A 20570-nucleotide genomic window follows, 5' to 3' on the forward strand; every position below is an offset into this window, starting at 1 on the left:
GGGTTGATTCAGGAAATCACTTTTTTTTTCATATAGAAAATGAATTTGGGGCGGGGTGGCTCACGCCTGTAATCCTAGCCCTCTGGGAGCCGCGGCGGGTGGATCGCTCGAGGTTGGGAGTTCGAGACCAGCCTGACCGAGACCCTGTCTCTACTAAAAATAAAAATAAAAAAAAATTATCTGGACAACTAAAAATATATATAGAAAAAATTAGCCGGGCATGGTGGCGCATGCCTGTAGTCCCAGCTACTCGGGAGGCTGAGGCAGTAGGATCGCTTGAGCCCAGGAGTTTGAGGTTGCTGTGAGCTAGGCTGACGCCAAGGCACTCACTCTAGCCCAGGCAACAAAGTGAGACTCTGTCTCAAAAAAAAAAAAAAAAAAAAGAATGAATTTGTTCAACAGTGGTTCTGCTTGCTGACCAACAACACGTTACTGCTTTGGGCCTTGCTTGGTAATATGTGTTCTTGTTTTCTTTTTTTTCCCCCTTGTTGTTTGTTTTTTTGAATGCAAATATTTTTAACACTTTTGTATAAATTTTCATTTTATGTTATATAAACATTGTCTATAAGCAAATTTATATTTTGCTTTATGTATTAAGACCTTTCATGCTTGTGTTTAAATATGAATTCATTTATTCATTATCAGTTTTAAAAGAATGTTTTCAACCATTTTCATCTTTTCATGCCATCACTTTTTAGTGAATTTAAAGGTAATATCGCTTTTATTAGGAAAGAACACGCTAATATTACACATTCTCTGTTTGAGTCTTTTCCAGAAATGTTGTCTACAGTGCCTCTGGTTGAAAAGGTGAGAGACAGAGACTTTAGGGGGAGTCACAGGCACAGTCTGCTCAGAGTCCCATACTTAAATGGATCTGTGAATGTTTTCATTGTATGGCTTAGTTTGCTGTAATTGTCTAATGTTCACAAAGGCATTAATTTGTCTAAATGGAACTCTGAGATCACCTTTTTGAATGCACAGATCTGCAATATTGTTATTGTGGAAGAATGAATTTCATCACATTGTCTGCTTTTCTCCTTTCTCAAAAACTATAAAGGTTAGCTAAAGTCCTTGACTTCTTTCACCTCATTTTTGTAGATATCTGCATGACATTTTCTTCTATAGATGGCCCATAATATAGATAGATATACATTCTTTTCTTACTCTTTAATGTGTAAATATTAAAATTGTTTTCAGTTTTTAGTAAAATAAATGCCACTCAGAAAATATATAAATACACCTCCAGGCAGCCCACATTTTTATATCATGGTCTTGTAAAAAGTAATTTGCAATAATTAATATTTATTTTCTACTATCACCTAGCATAATATTTCCAAAAGGTTTTCATGCCTGTTACTTTTTTAGATTGCCATTTTTTATTGACTTAGTCTGTAATTTACCCACATTTCTATTATTTATATGATCTGTTGATGTTCATTATTTTATCTGAATCTTTGACTCTTCTCTGATCTAGTTTGGGTGTGAAGAGAAAGCTGAGCCTCCTGGGTAGTAAAGAAGAGATTACTCAATCTGAAACTATGAAGAGACACAGAAGCAAGAAGAGAACAGAAAGAATTCAGCACTCCAATAAGCTGAGTAGGTTGTATTTAGTGCCTGCAATGTGCAGGGTACTAACGCCAGTGAGATTGCTTTGAGGGGACCACATTGTGAGTAAGCATTCCTATAGGATGGGTTTTTTTATACTCAATGGCATATGTTTACTGTACAAGTAATGAAATCCTCAATCTAATGATCTAAACCAGAGGTGGGGAACCTTTTCATGTTGGAAGGCCACATTAATTTAGCTATAATCCAAATAAAGCTGCATTCAAGAAACTTCAATTAGATAGACTTAAAAATGTACACTGGTTTATAAAAATCAAACTACTGTATACTTAATAATTTGAAAACAATGAAAACTATTTGTTAATTTAAAGTGAACTAACCTTTTAATTACTTTGTCCTGTCTGCTTTTTGTTGAAAAGCATTTGAATATTTGGTTGCCATATGGAGGTCCTCAGTTTCAGTTGATCCTCTAGGTGGCTATCAGTCATTAGTGACCTTAAAGGTGTTTTGATTTGAGTTAAGTAGGAGTATATAGATTTGCAGCAATAAGTGGGTGAACAGCAAGAAAGGATTTTTCGGGCATGTTGCCAAAGGTGTGAGTATTCTACTGCATTTTTCCTTGTTTCAATTGGATCTTTCTTAGCATCAAACAATGACTTTAAAATATCATCTACTGATAGCTCAATCAATTCCAGCTGTAGTTCTTTAGGTGCCTTGGTGATATCAACTAGGTGAGGCTGAAATGCTAAATTGAGTGGGATGTCATGATTCTCAAAGTTAGTGAACGTTTCATTTTATATTCTACAATTATTTAATGATAGGTCTATTACAGCTGTGTATTATTCAAATGATTTGCATATATCATCCTGCTTATCAGTGACCTTTGCTAACTGGGAAAAATGTTCATCTGAAATTTCCTTTTGAAGAAGAAATGTTTTGAAATAAGATAGCTTTTTTCAAAATGCTTGGATTTTTGCCATATATCATACATAGACTTAGTTTTACCTTGCAAAGAAATATTCAAGTCGTTGTGATTTGACATGATATCACAGAGAGATGCTGCATTCCTATAGAAATATTCTTTCAATAATTCACATTGCTGATTCTGTTCTTTATAAAATTTAGCTATCTGTTCTTGCAGAGATAAAATTTTGGCTAACCCCTGTCCCTGTGATAGCTAATACACTTTAGAATGATAGGGCAAATCCACACTAAATACCTCATCTTTCAAATTTAGCATGCTACAAAACTGAAGATGCCATGTTGCATTTGCTTGACTGACTATAGTTAACAATACTTATAACTTGTTGCAAAGTGTCACTTAAAATAGTAGCTTTAGCACACAGATTTTTCTGATTCAAGATACAATGAAAAGAAATAAAAGCATCTAGATCTGTTTTTTATCTGTGCAATAAACTTCCTGTTTTCTTGTCATGGCAATTTTTTTTGTCTTGTTCTGTTTCTCAGTGCAGTAGTGTCATCTTGGCTTACTGCAGCCTCAAACTCCTGGGCTCAAGTGATCTTCCTGCCTCAGCCTCCATAGTAGCTGAGACCACAGGCATACATCACCACTCCCACCTGAATGTTTATTTTTTGTAGAGACAGGGTCTTGCTATCACCAGGCTGGTCTCGAGCTCCTGAGTTTTTCTACAATATCTTAATTCATTCCTTCTGCAGATTCTCAATGATTACTATATCCCTGGCTATATGCTTTTATTAATAGTTGGCAATATTAAGTAGAATAAAGAACAATGTAAGTTAAACTCACAGAGAAATCCATATAATTTAACTGGCATTTGCAACACTGCAGGGAAAGTCAGAATTGGTCTATGTACAGTACCTGTAAAATGTTCAGTGAAAGTCATGTTCTAGAAGTCAATGAATCAAAAATTTAAAATGATTCTAAAACAAAAGGATACTATCTCTGTCAATAATCTATTCTATACATACTAGCCATATTTTATATTTATTGAAAAAGACCTTCAGAATACAAAAGTATAACTTTTACTCACATACAAATTAAAGCAATATTGAAATTAATTTAGAAATGAATTCAGGAATAGCATGACTTGTTTTCAGCATGTTATGGGGGTACAAAAGTTTAGGTTACATATATTGCCTTTACTCCCCTCCCCCACAAGTCAGAGCTTCAAGCGTGTCCATCTGCTAGACGGTACGCATTGCACTCATTATGTATGTATACACCCATCACCTCCCCACTCCCCACTACCAAACACCCAATTAGTGTTATTCCCAAATGTGCTCTTAGGTGATGATCAGTGAAACCAATTTGATGGTGAGTACATGTGATGCTTATTTTTCCATTCTTGGGATACTTCACTTAGTAGAATGGGTTCCAGCTCTATCCAGGAAAATACAAGAAGTGCTAGATCACCATTGTTTTTTGTGGCTGAGTAGAACTCCATGCTATACATATACCACATGTTATTAATACACTCATGTATTGACATACCCAACATTTTGATTTTGTTTGTGTGGCTAGTTCGTTATGGTTTTGTTTAGCATCATTTTACTTTATGGCACTAAAGGCTAATCATGTTGCTTCCCTGCCCAAGCCATTTTTAACCATTTTTCAAGGAATCTTAGTTTCTTTTTCTTTGGTGAATGGTATTAGAAATAAAGATCTGGACGTGGGTGTACTAATTGGCACTAGGAGTCTGTTGATTCTAGACTTTGTCAACTGGCAGCATAACTATACATATGTTTATACTAACTCACACATATACACGTGTATAAATATTTCTACACTTCTCCACATATAACTATATAAAGCTGCATTTCTGCTAATATCTCCAGCACCACATGATCTAATCCAGTAAAACTTAATCAGTATTTCCATTCTCACTTCTTCTATGTATCCTCCTACTCTAACAGCAAGAAAGTTCACCTCCTTTAATCATTGAGTCCCAAAACACATGCATAGTGTTTCAGAATTGGCAATACATATGTCCATTGGGGAGAAAAAAGTCTTTAATTTCTAAAGCACAATGCTCATGTTCAAATCCTTTGGCTTTTAGATTTAGAATCTTCCCTTATTACCTAAGTTTCTTAGGTCAGTCCCTTTTTCACCCATGTTATTTAACACATTTGTTGTACCATTAGATTATTTTGTCTGCATTGCACCCTGGGGTCCCTCAGCCTAAAATAATGTTTAATGTATTATTTAATGAATGTGAAGTACATGCATTTAGGTTCACTCTTTGTAAAGTTCTCAGTTTTACACTGAGAAATGGGAAGTCACAGAGAAAAATAGTGCATTCTATATGCTTGAATGTATATTATCACATCTTTCAAGTAGAGATGCATCTCAAAATTGATATTGTAAAAATGTTATTGCCAATTGAAAGATAGTGTCATTAACAAATCATTATAGTGTCAAGAGAATAATTTCACTGCACAAAAAAAATCTCCTGCATTTCCCCTATTCAAACTTCCCTGTCTCAAGCCCCTAGTAATCAGTAATCTTTTTATATTAGCTATAATTTCACCTTTTCTACAATGTCATATAAAGTATACAGCATGTAGTCTTACAAACTAGCTGCATTGAATTATGAATAAGCCTTTAAAGTTTGCAAAGCGTATATCATGATGGTTTAGATTTGCATTTCACTAAAGACTAAACGTGTTGAGCATCCATCTTTTCATGTGATTAATGGACATTTCTATATTTTTTTGATAAATGTCTATTCACATAATTTATCCACTTTTATTTAGGACATTTGTCTTTTTATTTTTGAGTTGTAAGAACGTTTTATATATTCTGGACAGTAGTCTGCTATCAGCTGTATGATTTGGAAATATTTTCTCGCTTGCTTTTGGTGGTTGTAATGGTGTAAATCCTGAGAAAGTTTAATTAATCTATTTTTTTCTTTTGTCACATGCGTAATGGTGTCATATGTTAAAATTCATTGTATCTCTTGTATTGGATGGAACTGGAGACCATTCTTCTAAGTGAAGTATCATAAAAATAGAAAAACAAACACCACATGTACTCACCATTAAATTAGAACTATTGGTCAACACCTACGGGCGCATATGGAAATAACATTCATCAGAAATCAAGCAGGTGGGGGGTTCTGAGGAGATGGGTAAATTCACAACTGTTGGGTACAATGCACACTATCTGGGTGATGGGCACTCTCATAACTTTGATGCAAATGGTACTAAAGCAATTTATGTAGCCAAAACATTTTTACATCCATAATATTAAATAATTTTAATAAATTTAATAAATAAATTTATTAAATTTAATAAATTTAAATTTAATAAAATTAAATAATTTTAATAAATTAAAAAAAATTTTAATTCCCCAAATATTTAAAAAATCCATTGTTTCACCTTAGAACACAAAGATGTTCTCTTCTATGGGATTTTTACTTTTAACTCTTACATTTAGGTCCATGTTCTATTTTGAATCAGTGAAGTACATGGTATAATAGAGGAGGAGTTCAACTTACATAGGCATATACATAGGTATATCCACTTGTCCCAGAAAGATTTGTTGCAAAAAATATTTTCCCATATTAAATTGTGTTGATAACCTTGTGAAATTAGTTTACCATGAATTTAAGAATTAATTTTTGGGCACTTAACTCTATTCCATTGACATATATGTCTATCCTCATATCAATACCACAATGTATTTTTTGCTATCAATTTGTAGTAAGCTTTGAAATCAGGAATATGAGCCAAGTACTCCAACTTTGTCCTTCTTTTTCAAGATTGTTTTGGCTATTCCAGAGCATTTGCATTTCCTTATGAGTTTTAGAATCAGCTTGCCAGTTACTGCATAAATGAAAAAGTGTTTTCTGAGTTTCATTTTAGATTAATTGCTAATATATAGGAATGCAGTTGATTTTTAAATTGTCTTTGATTACTTCATTGCTACTGAACTCTTTTTGGGTTCTCATCTTATTTTAGTGGCTTCCTTAGGATTTCCTATAAGCAAGATCAAGTTATTTGTGAAGAAATATTGTCTGAATTTCTTTTTAATCTGGATGTCTTATATTTATTTTTCTGGTCTAATCACCCTATGTCCTCCAGTACAATGCTGGATAGCAGGCAAGAGTGGGCATCTTCTTTTTTCTAATCTTTCAGAGAATACTGAGCCTTTCACAATACTGTATGTTGTTATGTGAGTTTTTCATGGACGCTTTTTTTAGGTTAAGGAAGTTTCCTTCTATGCTTAATTTGTTTAGTGTTATTTTTTATCATGAATGGGTTTTAGATTTGTGAAATGCTTATTCTGCATCTTTTGATATGACTCTGTTTTTTAGCTTTTATTCTATTAACAAAGTGAATTGCACTAATATTTTTTGTATATTTAATGAAACTTATATTCCAGTGATAAATATTCTTGGTCATAATGTATAATTCTTTTTATATGCTGCTGATTTGTTTTGATAGTATTTTTCTGAGGATTATTGCCTTTGTTTCCTGAGGCATATTGGTCTGTAATTTTCCTTTCTTGAAATGTCCACTTGTGGGATCGGTGTAAATTTGCTTCATAGAATGCATCGGGAAGTCTTCTTTTATTCTCCATACTTTTATTGTTGGAAGAAGAGTTAGTAAAGGATTGTTTTTAATTCTTAACAGGTTTAGAGTAATTCAGTAGTGAAGTCATCTCGCCCTGGACAGGAACTGGATCCTAGCAACAATCTCATCAGCTTGGAAAGTGACCCTTCCCCATGTTACCCTTTAGTTGAAATATTTGGATCATGTGACCCTTAGACACTGTAATACGTTTCAGTGTTTTTGAGCCACTAAGGTATGTGGTAATTTTTTATGCAGCACTAAGTAAAACACCTCACAGTAAATATATGGGGTGTCCTGGGTTAGATTCTGGAACAAAAAATGACATTAGTGAGAAACCTGTCAAAATATGAAGAAAGGCTGTACTTTAGTTAACAGTTTTGTACCTTTATAATTTTCTGAGTTTTTGTAAACATAATCTGGCATGTAAAGTGCTAACATTTCAGGAAGCTGAAAAATATATGAACTCTCCATACTATCTTTTCATCTTTCCACAAATCTAAAATAATCTCAAAATAAGAAATGGTTTTTAAAAATCATTATTTTGCTACCAAAAATACACAAACACAAAACCTCCACTCAGAGGACAAATGGGCATGTAGGGAGAAAATACCAAAGCAGCCTAAGTAGTCACCACTCCAAACCCAGGTGCACCTGCTACAGGAAGACACCCTCAATCTCCAGGGCCTCTCCTCCTCTCTCTACTTCCCCATAACACTCCTCGTTACACAGTCACCACTTTGTGTGTCAGTGAACACATCTTCAAAGGCAGGTGCCTGTACCTAACATATCACAGAATTCCCATTTTCAGACAGTGTTTAGCTGTGTAAGTACAGGGTCCCACTAAAGACTTTGTTGAAGACATCACTTCTGGACCTTAAAAGCAAAGACTGGGAAATGCCAGTGACAGGGAACACAAATCATATTTCCATATTCAGGAGTGTTTCCCTAATATAGGGACTCCTTTATCAAGTTTTAAAAGAGAATTTTACCTTAAAGCCTTTGAAAAAACCTTGTGATAATTAAGTTATCAATCATGAATTCTTTGGGATCCTATACTCTGTTGACTCTTATCTCGTGGAATTATATTGTCCATTGCTAAGTCCATAAGCCACAGAATTGGTATCTTTATGGTAGCAGGTGAGTAGGGTACAGGAAAAAAAAAAAAACTTTAATAAACATGGAAGATTAGACCAGCCGCTGCTTACACCACTAGGGAATAAAACTTTGGAAACCATATTATTGAAAGGTAAAGGCATATGAGTGATTTAGAATGTGTTGTGCAGATGCAGGGGGACCCTGTTAGAATGAATAAAAGAAGCAGCGATGAAGCAATATACAACATATCCCCCACGCTCCAGACAGTAATTTAAGAGATGGACAGAGGCTAAATGATGACTCTGCATAGGTGCTGTCTAAGCAAAGAATCCTATAGCAGGGAGAACTGTTCACTCATCCCCACACAGCTCCCTGTTCACAGGTCACGATACTAGTCTGGATAGCACCAGGGTTGTGAATAGGAAACATGTTTAAAAAGCCTCCAAAGCCATGGGATTGTATAATGCAACCCAAGGACAGCCACAAAGTTAGGTTTTTGTTTTAACTGTCCATGATCAGGAATATATCCTCTACACCTGTGATCCCCAACCCCTGGGCCATGGACTAGGCCACAGAGCTCCACCACTGCCTAACTGGGAAAATTGTCTTCTGTGAAACTGGTCCCTGGTGCCAAAAGGGTTGGGGACCACTGCTCTTCACTGAATTTAGAGCTTTAATGAGAAAATGAGTTCCTGTGCCCTGGATATCTGGAGTGAGACATATAGCTGGCCTGGACTGCATTTCTCACTTCTGAGATCAGCATAGGAGATATTTAGTTGCTGTTATAATAGGCATTTGTAATTCAAGAAATTTCTCACTCCTCCATGCTTATCTTTTACTCTGTGCACAAGCACAACCTATTTAAATCATAATCTTAAAACACGGAGGGTGGCTCTGTTCATTTCATTATAACAGTAGTTCCTATATGCTAAATGACTTGTAAAATCCATTTGTCCTATTTATTTTTATGTGTACATTATATTCTATCATGATGTGTACTGTATCATCCATCACTAAATTCTTCAGAAAAAAAAATGCAGCATGGAAGGGTATGAAGGAGACAAAAGAGAATGTGGACAATGAGTGACCCATCCCAAAATGCCAGCAGTGTCAATGAGCTCTAAGTGCTCAGAGTTAAAAGGGAGCAGATTTTAGACACAAAACTGTACTAGCATTACGTTTTAGTCACAGATAACACAGTGCTGAGCACTGGGTTCTACAACATTAATATCTGATAGCATGAAAGATATGATTTTACCCAACCTCTCAACTTGTTACCAGATTTCACTTAGGCTACCCTCCCCACCAGAATTCTCAAAAAGATGCCATTGCAAAAATTTCAAAGTCTTAGAGCTCATCAGGAGAAAATAATACAACTCTCTGTCTTCGTCCTGTAGTCTAAATAAAAACTATAACAGTGTTCAATGAATGCATGGTTCATATTTGAGATCAGGACTTGTTAACTTGAGTACCTGAAACTCTTGGTGTCAACACACTCAACATCCTATATTACAAAGTACATGAATGTTCTCTTCATTCATTATGCTCTTTAAGAAACCCCAAAGCCTATTCCAGTTTGCAAGTACCTAAAAGTAGAGTTGACCAGAGTAACAACTGCTTAGAGAAAAACATTTTATGAAAACCATAATGCATCTACATCTGTAGTGAGCGATCATAACAGGAATTTTTTATGATCATCATCCATGTGATTAGAAGGATGAATGGAAAATAAGAAAAGTATAGTTATATAATTGTTCTGAATTCAATAATTTTATTTGCAATGCATCTTACAGGGAGCATTACTCATGTTTATAAGATTAGTACATAAATCCCCAAAATACATATTTCTATGTCTTTAGAAAGCTACCATTCCCGTGCAAACTTTCAAGTAACTCTTTACGATGTCTATCTTCCTTCTAAATGGAAATCATGAACCATAGTCTTAAAATTACCTCTCCATATATGTTGTATTTTTGTTATTTCTAGTTTTCTCTTGTTAAAGTGTCTCTCTGGACAGCTGCTATAAATTATAGCCATATCCAACGGACTCCAGGGAATTGAGTCTGAGTCTGGGATGTTTGCAATGTTCCTTTCATGGGATACTTCTTTATCTTGGTGGATGTCCTACTAAGTGTCTGACCTGTGACCATGTATCCTTCTCACAGGAAACTTATTCATATTTGCAGATGCCCTTGAGGCTCTTATCTGACATAGATATACATTTTATTTCTACCAAGGCAATCACTTTCTAGGAGAACCCTGAAGGAGAAATAAGTTAGATTTGGGTATGTGGCTGAAGTAAGATACAGAGGAGGCAACTCAGCAAAACCCATAAAGTAATAAAAGCAGTGAATTACTCATAGATCCCAGGCAGAAGAAACAAGCATGTCCCACAGGTCCAACAGGAAGGTGTGAGCCATTCAGAACATATACCTACAGCCAAGGGGGTTGTTAAAGAAAGAGAGAGATGGAGTGAGGAACCAGTAGGCTGAAGCCTTTACTGGGTTATAGAGTGTAAGCCAAACAGGTTTCTCGTGGGAAATTCCAACTCTCTCCAGGAGAACATAAGAGATTCTATATCACTGTTATTTCTTATAGCTGAGTAATACTCCATGGTATACATGTACCACATTTTACTAATCCACTCATGTATTGATGCGCACTTGGATTGTTTCCCCATCTTTGCAATTGTGAATTGTGCTGCTATAAACATTCAGGTGCAGATGTCTTTTTTATAGAATGTCTTTTGTTCTTTTGGGTAGATGTCTACTTGTATCTGTTTAAGGTATCTCCATATTGCTTTCCACAGAGGTTGCAGTAGTTTGCAGTCCCACCAGTAGTGTATGAATGTTCCTGTCTCTCCGCATTCACGCCAACATTTATTGTTTTGGGAATTTTTGATAAAGGCCATTCTCACTGGAGTTAAGTGATAGTCATTGTGGTTTTGATTTGCATTTCCCTGATGATTAGAGATGTTGAGCATTTTTTCATATGTTTGTTGGCCATTCTTCTATCTTCTTTCAAAAAATGTCTATTCATGTCCTTTGCCCACTTTTTGATAGGGTTGTTTGATTTTTTCTTAGTGATTTTCCTGAGTTCTAAATAGATTCTAGTTATCAGTCCTTTATCAGATGTGTAGCATGTGAAAATTTTTTCCCATTCTGTAGGTTGTCTGTTTGCTCTCGTGACTGTTTCTTTGGCTGTACAGAAGCTTTTTAATTTAATCAGGTCCCATTTATTTATTTTTGTTGTTGCTATGATTGCCTTTGGGGTCTTCTTCATAAATTCTTTGCCTAGGCCAATGTCTATAAGAGTCTTTCCCATGTTTTCTTCTAGAATTCTAATAGTTTCACACCTAAGGTTTAAGTCTGTTATCCACCGTGATTTGAGTTTTGTGAGAGGTGAAAGCTGTGGGTCCTCTTTCAGTCTTCTACATGTGGCTATGCAGTTTTCCCAGCACCATTTATTGAATAAGGATTCTTTTCCCCAGAGTATGTTTTTGTTTGCTTCGTCAAAGATTAGATGGCTATATGAGGATGGTTTTATATCTGGATTTTCTGTTCTGTTCCACTGGTCTGTGTCCCTGCACTTGTGCCAATACCATGCAGTTTTAATAACCACAGCCTTGTAGTATAGTTTGAAGTCTGGTAAATTAATACCTCCCATTTTGTTCTTGTTGCCTAAAATTACTTTTGCTAAACGCGGTCTTTTCTGGTTCCATACAAAGCCTAAAATTATTTTTTCTATCTCTGTGAAAAATGATGTTGGTAATTTAATAGGGATGGCATTGAATCTGTAGATCACTTTGGGTAGTATAGACATTTTAACAATGTTGATTCTTCTGATCCACGAGCATGGTATGGTTTTCCACCTGTTTATGTACTGTGCGATTTCCTTCCTCAGTGTTTCATAGTTCTCCCTGTAGAGGTCAACATTTATTTTTTGAACTTTTATATCTACCTAGTTTTAATCATCATTTACTTCTCTAATTTAAAACAATTTAAAACCAGTAAATAAGACAAAATTATTTGTAATAAACTATTAATATTTCTATGACTTATATTTATTTTTTAATCTTTTAAAATATTTTGTTTGAACTATTATTTTTCATTTGGAATTGTATTTTCTATATAACAGTTTTAATTACATATATTAATAATGATGTCAACTCTTAGAAAAACATCAGACATTAAATTAACTTTGAACTGTTATCAATCCCTTGTTTTTATCAGCACATATAAATATATTTTCTATATCTTAAAATCAGTTGTCAAGGTATATAAACTTAAGAACAGTTTTAAAACTAGTATTGTTTATCACAGATTACCAGAGTCAGAGATATTGTTGCATGTACTTTTAGTCCTGATGTTTTTACAAATATAAATAATTTTTTAGAATAAGAGATGTCTAAAATCAATTTTTAAGTTGAGGATTCTTTAATTTAAAGGGTCCATTTGGCCACTGATTTTTAATGAAGTGCTTATTTTAAAGTGCATATCAAAGCCAAAAGGCCTTCCAACAATTTCAAGATTATTCTTCTAGACAGTTTCTCTATTTTTGTCCAACTGGGGAGAAGTCTTCCCAAGACAAAACTTTTCCTATCCTATGGGACAAGGCAACCAAGACTCATGAAGGAGACAAAATGCCTCCAGAGAGGCGAAACACAGTGGAGAAGGAAGGGGGGTGCTATACATGGTTTGAATGCTCACAATGATGTACTCAAATTCCAGAAACTGTTTCTCTACTGTAAACAGGTCCAAGCACAATGGATTGGCAACATCCCACCAGCACAGTTGGAGCCAGAGAAGGCCCTCAGCACAAAGAATTTAGCAGCCACTAGGGCATGTCTCTAAGTCCACTTCACAGGTAAGAGGGTGCTGATCACTGGGCATGTGCCTATTAGGGCAATCTTGAATAAGCCCCCAAATTGTAGCCTCCCAATCAGGTTCATTTGCCTGCTGCCCAAGAGCAAGCAAATACACTGAGACAGCAGGATTTGCAGCACAGAGTTTAATGTACATAGAGGTAAGTGGGGAGATAAGGGAAATAAATCAACCTACTCGAGAATTAATGACACAGAGATTTGAAAGACAGTTCAGTGCTGGAAACTGAGTCAGCTGATTGGCTGGGTTTTTTGCAGAACCGTAGTATTGTAGAAATTGTCTTCTTTGTTTACCAGGTTATTTTTATCTTTTTTTATTCTTAAAAAATTTAATATTTCTTTAGTAAGATATAATTTCAGTGGAAAATTAAATTGAATCAAGAAATAGATTCCTAAGCATTAGATTTCTAAGACAAGGGTACCACACTACAATATTGTGGTGGCATCTCAAGATACTATCTAGTTCAAGATCAGTTGAACTCAGAGCCAGAACCCTTGGAGTCATCCATAATAGCTCTATATGCCTTATGGCCACACCCAAGCCTGGTTGATTCTACCTTCAGAAATAGATAGGAATTAAGTCCTCCACTCTCAAGCACATCTTATCTTTTCTCACTGGGACAACTTCAGAGTCTCCAGCAGGTCTCCCTGCTTCTCCGTCAACCTTTGGTTTCCTTCAATGACTCTGAACAAAGCTACAGAAGGAATCTTTCTTAAGAAGCAAATCTAATCACATTACCTCTCTCCACATACAGCTTAAAACTCTTTGCTGGCCACCCATTGTGCTCATGATAAAGTCCAAGTGTGAATCCGACTAAAAAACTGTCATCATGATTGGCCTATATCTCCCTCCCTCAATCAACTCTTTTTGCTTTTCTCTCTGCATCTTTTTCTCAAATGCATGGCCTTGTTTGGAAAATGCATCATGCCCTGTGCTGCCCTCAGACAACTGTTAAACTTCCTCCCTCTGCCTGGGTGCTTCTCCTTAGCCCCACCACCCACCCTCTGCCCTCTGCTTTCTAATCCCCTGGTTAAATCTTGTCTACTCAAGGAAATCTTTTCTGAATTTGAGGACCCATCTCAGATTCCATCAGCATGCTCTGTGCTTTGCTTCCACAGGTCTTACAGTCATTTGTAATCTATTTTAGCTTTGTTATTATTCTCACCAGATGGGAAAGTCTATGAGGATGGAGACCACATGATTTCAGTAACTGAATTAGCCAATATACAGGGCTCATGAAGTTGCTGTTGGATGGATGCTGTTCTTGAAAAACCAATGCAGCTTGTACTCCTAAATGTTTAATGTTGGCCACCATAAAAAAGGCAAATGATGCAGAAGCCATCACTTAGAAGCCTAAGCCATAGCATGGGCAGGACACTGCCATTATGGAGGCCTCCCATACACTTGTGGGACAAATAAAATAGAAGGAAGGAGCCTAAAGCTAAGAGAGCACAGTCTAAAACTTAAAAACCTCAGTGAGACTCTGTCTCAAAAAAAAAAAAAAAAACCTCATGAATCTTACAAACATTTAATGAATGGTAAAAAAAAATTTACCACATCTTGATGGGAAAAGATAAAACACACGATTAGGAGTGACACCATTAAACTACCATTCATTGCATCTCAACTCTCTCTGCTTGTATACCCATCCTTATTACCTTCCAAAAATCCCTGAGGATGAGGTGCCCTCCTCTTGTAAAAGACCAACCCCTCCTTTCTCTCCCTTAATCCTACTCCCTCCCGTCTCCCCAAATTATTCTCCTTGTCTAATGTCTTCAACCTCTTCCTCTCCCTTAGTCTCATGTTCCCCAGACTATGAACATTTTCAAGCTTCTGCCTTCAGAATATAAAATTCACACTTGACCCTGCCACCTTCTCAAGTTGTGAATCTCTTTGTTGAAAAAAAGTTGACACACATTTTCTCTACTTCCTTAGCTTTGATCCCTCTCACAACATACTGACATCTGTGTCTACTGTTGTTTGCAGACTAGGTTCTTGGGTGTGGGTTACAGAACAGCTGGGTCAGTTCCTCGGTGTGGGCCACTGGTCTGGGCAGGTCAGCCATTTCACTGGTATGCAGAACCTGCAAGATATCCCAGAAACTATCCATATGTTTCATGAAGGTGATGTTATGTATACATATACCTAAGAATCTTTATGGCCACAAGCTACGTGGCTCCAGAGTGACAATTACAGAGATTCCCTTGCCTTCTTTGTAGATTCTGCTTTTTAGCCCTTTATCGTATGTATAATCTGTGGATATTTTCTCCCATTCACTAGGTTGTCTGTTTGCTCTGTTAATTACTTCCTTGGTTGTACACACTTCTTAATTTAATCAAGTACCATTTATTTATTTTTGTTATTGCTGCAATTGCCTTTAGGGTCATCTTCACAAGTTCTTTGCCTAGGCTGATATCTTGAAAAGTTTTTCCCACATTTTCTTGTAGAATTCTTATGGGTTCATGCCCTACATAAAAGTCATTTATCCATCTTGAATTAATTTTTGTGAGTGGTGAGAAATATGGATCCTGTTTCATTCTTCTGCCTGTGGCTATCCAATTTTCCAGAACCATCTATGGAATAGGGATTCCTTTCCTCAATTTATATTGTTGTCTGCCTTGTCAAAGTTTAGTTGGCTATATGAAGGTAGTTAGATGTTTGGGTTTTATATTCTATTCCATTGGTTTATGTCTCAGTTTTTGTGCCAATACCATCCTGTTTTAGTTACTATAGCCTGTAGTAGAGTTTGAAGTCTGATAATGTGATGTCCTTGTTTGTTTTGCCTCAGATTTCTTTGGATATTCAGGCACTTTTATAGTTTGAATCAAAGGGTAGAATTATATTTTCTAGATCTGTGAAATACGATGTTATTTTCATGGGGATTTCATTCAATCTGTAAATCATTTTGTATAGTATGGACATTTTAACAATATTGATTCTACCAATCCATTGGCATGATATGTTTTTTCACTTGTTTGTATCCTCTGTGATTTTCTTCCTCAGTGTTTCATAATTCTTTTTGTAGAGATATTTCAACTCCTTAGTTAAGTATATTCCTAGGTATTTTATTTTCTTTGTAGCAATTGTGAATGATATTGTCTTTGATTTGACTATGAGCTTGACAAATATTTGTATATAGGAATGCTATTGATTTGTGTATTAATACATTGATTTTGTAATCTGAGCCTTTGCTGAATTTATTTATCAATTCCAGGAGTCTTTTATAGAACAATCAGGCAAGATAAAGAAATTAAGTGTATCTAAATCAGCAAAGAGGAGGTAAAACTATCACTTTTTGCAGACAATGTGATCTTATATTTAGTTTTCAATGTACGTGTTTTATACTCGTTTTGTTAAATTTTTCTTAAGTATTTTTCTTTTTGATACCATTTTAAATGGAATGTTTTTTTTCTGAGTTTAGTTTTTATATTAATTGCTAGTATATAGAAACACAAGTTATTTTGTCTATTACTCTTAAGTACTTCAAGTTTGTTGAACTGGTCTTTATTTCTAACCCTATTTTATTAGACCACTTAGGATTTTCTCTCCAGAAAATCATGTCATTTGGAAACAGAGTTTGAGTTCCTTTTTAATCTTGATGTCTTATGTTCATTTTTCTAAACAAATTACTCTGACTACATTCTTGAGTAAAATGTTGAATAGAAGTAGGAAGAGTGGACATTCTTCTCTTGTTTTGAATCTTGGAAAGTATTGAAACTTTCAGAAAGGTCTTGATAATATTGAATTGTTAGTAGATTCCTTTAAAGTGAAGACAATTCTATTTGCATAATTTACTGCATGATTTTATGAAAATGTGTTTGAGATTTTTTCAAGTGCTTGTTGTGCCCTTTTGAGATGATCGTGCATTTCTTTTGCTTATTATATGTGGGTCCTGAGCCTAGAAGAAAGGATGGATGGATGGAAAGAACCTGAGCAGGGTGAATAAAGGGTCAGGTGAAAATGCCATCCACAAGCTGCTTGTTTGCTGTATGCAAAGATCAACTGAAAACAGCTGACCTGTATGGAAGTTGTTAAATTAGCAAATGGCCCTGATCTTTTGCACATGTTCTTGAAAATAAATTAGGGGAGGAACTTAGCTGAGGAGACCATTTTCTCCTTCAGACTTTGGCCTCTCTGCTTCTCTCTTAACGCTGTGTTTCCAGTAATTGTTCCTTCGCTAGGGAGCTCAGGAGTGAAAAGCTGCCACTACAATTATATTAACATAATGGTAACACTAATTATTTTTGTATGCTGGATCAAATTTTACATCTGAGAAATACATTTGGTTATAGTGTATAATCCTTTTGACACGTTGCTGATTTGTTTTGATAATATATCCTTGAAGGTTTTTGCTTCTATGTTAACAACACAAAATTGGATTAACTTATCTTTCCTGAAATGTTTTTTCTTGTTATGGTATCAGCGTAAAGTTCCTCATTGTCTAAAATAGAAATTTTCCTCTTCACCTTCATTGTTATTTTTTAAGCATTTGTAATATATTCAATTAATTCTTTAAAGTATTGGAATATTTCACCAGTGAACTCTCCTTGACCCCAGCAGGGAATTGGATCCTAACAATACTCACTTGAGCTTGGATGTGGATCCATCCCCAGCTCATCCTCCAGTTGAGAAATCAGTCTCACCCATCATCTACATCTGGAGTCCTTACCTAGAGAAACTGTGAGTAATGAGTGTGTGTGGTTTTAGACACTGAGCTATATGGTCATTTATTTTGCAACAACAAATAAGTAACACACCTAACAATAAATGTAATGTGGTTTTCTGCATTAGATTCTGTAATAGACAAATGAAACTATTAGTAAATGTGGTAAATTTTGAGGATAAACTATATTTCAGTTAATGGTTTAGTAACATGGTCAATTTCTTAGGTTTCACAAATATACTATGGTTATATAAGATGTTAACATTCTAGATAACTGAAGGTTATATCATACTTTCTGCACTATCTGTGCAGATTTTTATAAATCTAAAATTATTTGAAAAGATGTAAATCAGAAACTGCTTACAATGACCTGGATATAAATCATTATACTCCAGATTTCAATCTGGTGAAGGCTAGTGAGCAATACACTTACGTTGTGCAGTATTGGAGAAAACTCAGTAGAAAAAAAATAAAGTATAGTATAACCTATCACCAGCACTCCATGCAGTGATGTAAGAGATGGCCACAGGCTACGTGCTGTTACCAAAAGCTTGGCCACTTGTCCACAAGATCGAATCAGAAGAATGAATTTTGGTTTGATGAGGAAGGAAAGAGACATATTATTACTTTGCCAGAAAAAGGAGGAGGAGGATACAGACTCCTGTATGAAATGCCATCATCCTTATAATCAGAAATACAGAGCTTTTGAAGGATGGGTTCTCAGCTTCAGGCAATTACTGTTCAACCATAGTTTATGTTTCTGATCATCCCATCTCCACTGAAAACAATATCATAACCTTTACCTAGGACCTCCCTTTACCAGGTTTGGACTAGACCACATGCCTTAGCACAAATAACAAAATACTGACCCTGCCTCTCCCGACCACTGGCCTGAGGTAGGGATGCAGGTTTTAATTCTCAAAAAGGAGTGGAAGATGTTTTAAAGAGATAGAAAATAGCCATTTTTTGAGGCAATTCCCTCTGTTACATATTTCCCACTCTCAATTTTCCCCTTCAATATCTATACAAGGAGGGGTGACATAGTCATGGAGCTACTTCCTGCTGAAATGGGGGTGAAATTTTAGATGGAAGGTTTATACTCACGTACATCATTACAAAATTTGGCATATTTACAACAACAGATTACCATGAAAAAAAATGTCATCAGTAACAATTACAACAGTGAGGATTGACAAGGCAACATGGACTGTCACCTGTACTCTATGTCTGATACAGGGCTGGGCTAGAAAGAAACACAGAGTGCAGAGCTATTAGTTGTACTCTGTAGGTGATGAGATACTGGCTTCTTTAAATTCAGAAATCATATACAGCACCAAATAGGGTTTAGGATGACAAATACAAATATAGATTAACAGTAGAGGTTATAGCCTGGGGAAATCCTCACTAAGAAATTTTCTCTCTATCCTATGGACAAAATAAATAATCAAAGAAAGGTTAGCAAAAAAAAAAATATATATATATATATATATATATTTTTTTTTTATTTCATGAAACAGTTACTTTATATTACCTAAATGTTGGACCCTGCACTGGGGGGCATGGATCATCTTGTTTTATGGGGCATCTCTTTACTCTGGTATGATGGACCCAAGATTTTCATTTCTGATGATTTCAATAAGGTGTGAGTTGTTACAGCACTTCATAGGGTCTCTTCCACTTCTTTTTTTTCCCAACTAGGGCATAGACCTGAAAGAGGCAACCTCATACATAGTGGTTAGTACCTGACCCATTCATTAGGCATAGTGGTGTTCCCTGCTTTTTGCTCATGGTTATATTAACATACTTACCTCAGGATACTATGAAGGGTCTCTAATAAACTATTTCTTAGGGGCTTAACTTAAGCCTGCTTGTGAGGAATATTTTATTCAGAGGGGGATGAAGAACAATACCTTATTCTACTTTTCTGACTTGATGGGTTATCTCTGATTCAAAAGCATGTCCATTATCTCTTTGTATGGAGAAGGGGAGCCTATGAACATCTTGAAGACATGTGGAGTCATTGAGTCCACTGTATACAAAAGGCTTACCAGTTTCCCACTGAGATTCCACTCAAAGTCCATGGGTGACCACAAAATATTGTGAGTAGGTCCAGGTGTAGACTGCAGGAAGCAACACTGCCATGGAGTAGTCACCTTTTGAAATACCCAGGGCTCCCTGGGCTCCTGGGTCCTGTCAACAATGGGGCTGACTGAGCCTCCTCTGTCTCTATCAGTTTCCAGGTCCCTTTCTTGCTCACAGATTTCTGTAGCTCAGCCATGTTGCTGTGGTGCTTGTTGACATCCTTACTGTAGGAGGAGGAGCTGTTGAGCTATCTGCACAGCTGTCTGTCCACAGCGTCCATCACCAGCATGTCATTTTCCACCTGCTTGGCCTTTTTCCCTTGATGGTTGATGTCTGTCATCGGTCATCCCCTGAAGTTGTTCCTGTTCTGTGTTGGTATCCATTCACAGGAACAAAGGAAAGGCCCTCTCCTGGGCCAGCGGCTCCTGGTAGGAGCCCATCTTGGAGCTTTAGATGCTCTCTTCCTCCACAGCCTGATATGATATCTGCTAATACCCAGTAAAACTGTCAATAATTGAAAAGATTGGGCCCCCTACATGATGGGCTCCCTGTGCAGGGGGTGTCTCTGCTGTCCTTGGACCACCTCAAGCATATAAACAGTTTGTTGCACACAGGATCTTCCCAAATAAAGTCTCACCAAATCTGTTAAGGCAAGCACAAGAACAATCCATTGTAAATGGGGTTTTCCACTAATGAGGCTCCCCAAATCCATTAAGGCATCACAC

The sequence above is a fragment of the Lemur catta genome, chromosome 9, assembly GCF_020740605.2.
Source record: "Lemur catta isolate mLemCat1 chromosome 9, mLemCat1.pri, whole genome shotgun sequence".
In the NCBI taxonomy this organism is placed as follows: domain Eukaryota; kingdom Metazoa; phylum Chordata; class Mammalia; order Primates; family Lemuridae; genus Lemur; species Lemur catta.